Source organism: Sabethes cyaneus, chromosome 3 (genome assembly GCF_943734655.1).
Source record: "Sabethes cyaneus chromosome 3, idSabCyanKW18_F2, whole genome shotgun sequence".
NCBI classification, from domain to species: Eukaryota; Metazoa; Arthropoda; class Insecta; order Diptera; family Culicidae; genus Sabethes; species Sabethes cyaneus.
The window spans coordinates 246,915,036-246,921,035 of NC_071355.1; positions in this window are offsets into that span (position 1 = coordinate 246,915,036).

Sequence of the window (6,000 nt, forward strand, 5' to 3'; positions counted from 1 at the left end):
TGATCCGGAACACCGTCGAATGATGGATTCCCCGGTGTTTCCCGATTCATCTGTAGGACGCAGTCGTATTTTCCATGACAGCGCACATCATTTTTGGGTGGATCTGCTTTTGCTCCGATGCCATCTCGACAACCACTTAACAGACTATGATGAAATTCTTTCAACGTTACTGGCGTGTGTGGCGATTTTCCATTCCTCAAATTTAAGATGGATTTTAAGCAGCGCCCCTGTTCTAAGCTTTACACGACTACCGGAAAAGGGAAGGTTAAGAATAGTTGAAATAGGAATAGCGAGAACATATTTGGTTTCTAAACGCGCATGGACAGGTGGGCTGATAGATTATCCTTTCCAAAAAATAAAGTAAAGAAAGCTTTTCAAACACTCACTCCTCCGGTATTTGTGTTTCCGTCCAGATCCTAACAATGACCGTCCAGCTAACACTAAATCGTATATCAATGTACGAAAATTATCGTATATAACTCTTAACAAATTCAGAATCGTAATAAAGATTAATAGAATGCACCCAACTGGATTTTCAATCGTATATGATCAGAAAAACTGACACACATACGATTTTCATCACAGAATTGTATAACGGTACGGAGCCGCTCGTTCCCCGCCTTTAGAAGATAAGTTGGGATACTGTCCTTCGCAGCAGCCTTGTCGTTTTTAGCTCACTCAATGCTTTCTTTACTTCCTCCTATGTTGGTGGCTCAAAAACCCGACCATCGCTAACGATTCCACTGCTATTATTCAGATTTACTCCAACCAACAGTGACTGGAATTGCTTTTGCGTCGTTTTGTCAATAAGCAGGTTGCCATAGCATTCTATTGCACTTCAAATTTCTGTAAGGAAAATAATGAGATCGGATAATGGTATAAAGTCTGTTGAAAAAGTGAATATGAATGATCGTCCAAAGTGCTGTGTCCAAGTTGCTCAGTCACGGGACCGAATGCTGCGAGGCTGAATCCTTGCCTAAAAACCGACTAGCCAATTAGTATGATACAAATTAGTGACTAGAGATACCGAGATGGGAGTTTTGGTGGCCAAACCCTATCACTCATCCCACTCATCATTTCCTCTCAGTAAGGAACGGGCCTAGTCACTGACATGACATATGACAAATAGCATACAAGACCTCCGACCCAGCCGTGCGTAGCAGTCCTGATTATCCTGATTCTGAAAATTCCAGCCGGCAAAGTTGTTCCAATCCCATGCCTGAAATTGGTGAAATGCATTGTTAATATACACACAACGCTTAAAATCTCCGCTCAAGCACAATGCACAGCTCCACTTTCTTAAGCAACTCCGTGCTTCTGCATTACGTAAATATACCCGTCGTAGATGTCCTTTCACAAAAATGGTCTTAATGTTGCTAGCGTCAATTATCGATGATACAATCGCTAGAATTACGCTTGGTATGTTTGTAAAACCCAAGAGTCCTTCGTTTAAAGTAAATCACGTACATATTGTGGTCTTCCCGTTAGAAAAGTTAACTCTGCGCATTCCCTCCAGCTCTTAACTCTTCAACCTACACAACGGCTTCCGATCAATTGCTTTGTTACTGATGCTTAATCTTTCAATGGAGCAGATGAAATGTCCCTCTGAATGGAAAAAGTCAGTTATGTTTCCTGTCTATATAAAAAAGGGATTGAAACAGTTGGTAAAACTATCGCGGAATTACACCACTTTGATCCGCTTCTGAGCTATTGGAGTGAATTGTTTGCGACGTCATGCGTCCGGTAACAGTCATCAGGCAGATGCACAGATTTACAGAATTATTTATTTACTCAGTTAAGGTGTAGGTTTCAAGCTCGTTTTCCAATAAAATAATACGTTGCTTCTTGCAAAGTCTAATTTACTTCGCAGAAGGCCTACATATATTGCTAGTATTGCATATGGATCCTTAAGGTCACGACCGTATCGTCTCACAAGAGCGAATAGATTTAAGCAGTCTTGTAGGTCTAGGATTTCTAAGTCACTAATGGTTTTCTTGCGTGGCAAAACGATTCCGTTGTAGGAGTATTAAAATTCGATTGGACGTAGTTTTCGGGAACAAGTCATAACAGAGCATGTATCTGGGTTGTTGTTCAAGAAGCTCAAAAGCAGCGTTTGATCGCATTGATCATTACATTTTTATTAAAAAGCTTCGACATTTGGGTTTTTCCTGGCAGTTTTAAGCATGGATGCAACCTTATCTTGAAAACAGATCCCTACCAGTCAAAGCTGGTATTACTTTACCACATGATTTTTTTAACTACTATGAAGTTCCCCAAGGCAGCAACCTTTGACCTATCTTGAGTTTCTTAGTTTTGAAGTGTAGCTACAGTGAGCATGCAAAGCTTAGTCCGCTCTTCTTCTATGGCATTCTGTATTAAACCAGCTGCTAAAGCCCAACACAATGGTTCCATTTTTCAATGCGTTGCGGAAATTTAACAGTTGTTCTGTGTATTTTCTGTTAAATTTTCTAAACGTATTCGGGTCTTGACACTGTTTTCCATGCGTCGTGCCTACACACTGCTAGAGAATTTATGTAATCAATGTTCCTCCAGAGCCCATTTATATTTTTCTGTTTCTTCTAGCTGTTCTGCGATTCATTGGTCAAACTTTCTGCCATATTCTGTTGGCAAGCCATCCGCCGTCGACCGCTGCACAGTGGTGCAAAAGGGCGAAAAACGGAGCTTTTTTCCTAGTGTCTTTTGCTTTCACTTTATAACTTATGGCCTTCAGCACTTTTGTTCGTATGAATATCCCCCCTAATCTAAAACTGTCAAAAGTTCGTCATTGCTTACGGTAATGAAAATAAAAAAATAACTTTTTTGTGTTAGGAAATATAGACATAGTTTCTTCAGCAAAGTTGTAAATATTGTAAAAACAAGCAACTTTGCTGAAAAAATAAAATTTCCATCTTTATCGAGTGCTGATCTATAGGGCATATTCTTTAAAACTTCTTTGAAAATTGGTTTTTCAAACTTAGCTTTCGTTAGTTGCATTTTACAAGCATACAATGTCCTAGGCAATTATCGAAGCAGATTTATGAAATCAGCGCTTCATCTTAAAACTTAAGTCGAGTACTATAAACTTGTATGGGTTCCGCTTGTCCCCAACCACCCAAATGAGAGTATGGCAAGCATACGTTTTATGTGTTTCGCGTTCGCTAAAGGCTTGATACACGTCCATTCTTTTGTGTTAGTAGATAGACACATGGTTTCTTCGGCAAAGTTATAGCAAATATAAAGGTAAACAACTTTGCTTAAGAAAAGACATTTCTATTCCTATCGAGCACAGAGCTATAGAGCATTTTCTTTGGAAATTCTTTAAAAACTTGTTTTTCATACTTAGCTTATGTTGGTTGCATTTTACAGGAGTATATGGTTCCAGGCGATTATTGGAGGACTCAAAATACACGTTTTTGCAGAAGATTGCAAATCTATAGGATCTTTCCCCACAATGTTATCGCTTTTGGCTCGTGAAGTTAAGGAAAAATAAAGCTTAAATAAGCGATAACTTTGTAAGGAAAGGTCCTAGAGATTTGCAACTTTCTGCAAAAACATGTGTTTTGAGCCTTTCAATAATCGCATAGAACTTGTAAAATGCAACCAACATACGCTAAATACGAAAATCTTATTTTTAAAGAATTTCCAAAGTAAATGCTCTACAGTTCTGTACTCGATAGAGATAGAAATGTCATTTCTTTAGCAATATTGTTTATCTTTATATTTTCTATAACTTTGCGGAAGAAACCATGTGCCTATCCACAAACACAAAAAAATGGACGTGTATCGAGCTTTTAGCGAACGCGAAATACATAAAAGCTTGCCATACTCTCATTTGGATGGTTGGGGACAAGTGGAACCCATACAAATTTATAGTACTCGACTTAAGCTTTAAGTTGAAGCGCTGATTTCATAAATCCACTTGCCCCATTTTACCCATGGGCTTGTGAAGCTAAGAAAATTTAAAGCTTGAATATGCCATAACTCAGCAAGTAAAGGTCCAAAAGATTTGCGATCTTCTGCAAAAACTTGTATTTTGAGAGCTTCGATAATTGCTTAGAACATTGCATTCTTGTAAAATGCAACTAACAAAAGCTTAGTATGCAAAACCAATTTTTAAAGAAATTTTAAATAATATGCCCTATAGTTCAGCACTCGATAAAGATATAAATTTTATTTTTTCAGCAAAGTTGCTTCGTTGCTTGTTTTTACAATATTCACAACTTTCCTGAAGAAACTATGTCTATATTTCCTTACACAAAAAAGTTATTTTTTATTTTCATTATAGTAAGCGATGACTAACTTTTGACAGTTTTAGATTAAGGGGGATATTCATACGAACAAAAGTGCTGAAGACCATAAATGATGAATGCATCCTGGTGTGTTTCAAGTTGAAACTTTCAACAGCCGAAGATCTTCCAAGAACTGGTCGAAAAAATTTCAATGTCCCGATCTGCGTATTTACATTTCCGATGACGATTTTCACGACATGATTCGGGCGCTCCACGTAGTTTCGCTCAAGCCTACGGTGAAATTTGTCCTTAACATCATCGGATTTGTCATTTGTCGATGCGTATATGTTAATTAGGGTGTAGTTGAAGCACTTACCCTTAATTCTCGATATCTGCGAGCCTCCACCGGATAACTCGTTGCTTTTGGAATCCCAGCACTACGAAATCGCCTCTACTTTTTTTCGGAATTTGGCCACCAAACTTGCAGCATAGCAGCGATGACCAATTCTCGTCGTTGCAGGTCTAGAACAAGCAAACTAGCTTGTGTCGGTTCGTAAAGGGTTTGGACATTCCAGGTACCAAGTTTCGAATTGTTGTCCATTAATCGCTTCCGTGTTCTTTGTCGTGCCCTAAGCCGATTAATCCGTTCGGTATTTTCATTGTTGTTGTTCGTTATATGGGAGAGTTTCGCTACACTATCTTACCCGGGTCCCAAGTGAGGCTGATAGCTTACGTGATACTTCTTTTCATATTCAGCCACCCGCTCTGGGAAATATACGCTCGAGCTTGTACCCATAGCTTCCCAGGTAATTAATAATGCAAAGGAATAAGCATTTAAGAAACTTTTTTGACAAAATATACGGATACTTTACTGCTGACTGCTGACAATGCTAATTTACAGCTGATTACTGATGAGAAGAATTTGAATAGAATTCTGGATGCCAATTTACACCATCAATGCAGTCTAAAAACTAATATACAGCGACGGGCAGTAAACAACGCCAGAGTTCCCAATAACCGATTGATTTACTGCTCATGTTCATGCTTATGTGTTACCTGGGTTAGATACCCCAGTATGTATGAACATGAAGCACTTCCAGGTAGCCATCAATCGTCATCATTTGAGAAAAATCTGCGAGAAAGCGGTTGGTAGTGGAGTGAGAAAATCAGAGTTATATATGACACTCTTTACAGGTAACTCTCTCAATTCCGTACCCATATTAGGAACGCAGGGCAATTGTTTGCATTATTGCTTGGTAGTTCGGTTGCATAAAATTTATTTCTAACTAATAAACTAATTGGTCTATAGCTTGATCTGTAAGTTAGCAAAATAATCTGATTTAAAGAAGTTATTCAATATTTTCACCCAAAATTATAATGACATTTCAGGCCGTGGAATCAGAACGGTCGTCCACCTCGGTCGAATAGGTCGTCCTCATCCATACTGTATGCATATAATACGAAGTTGTTGTTATATAAGATACTTTTTGAAAATATGAAATATTATTCTCATTGTCAACATGTTTCTGTTTCACTAATGCCTGATCACTAGCAAAGTTTTTTTTAAATAAACAAACTGTTGAAACCTCACAACGTGTAGGTAATCGCCACAGAACCGAATAACCAATTATTTATTTCATACATTATTTCGGGTGCGTCCGATTCGGACGTGTCTCGTGAATGAAAACCTCTTGGGCAAATAAATTACAAGCATTTATGGAAACATATGTTCCTCTGCGTTAAAACTGTCGCGCCATTACCGCCCTCGCGG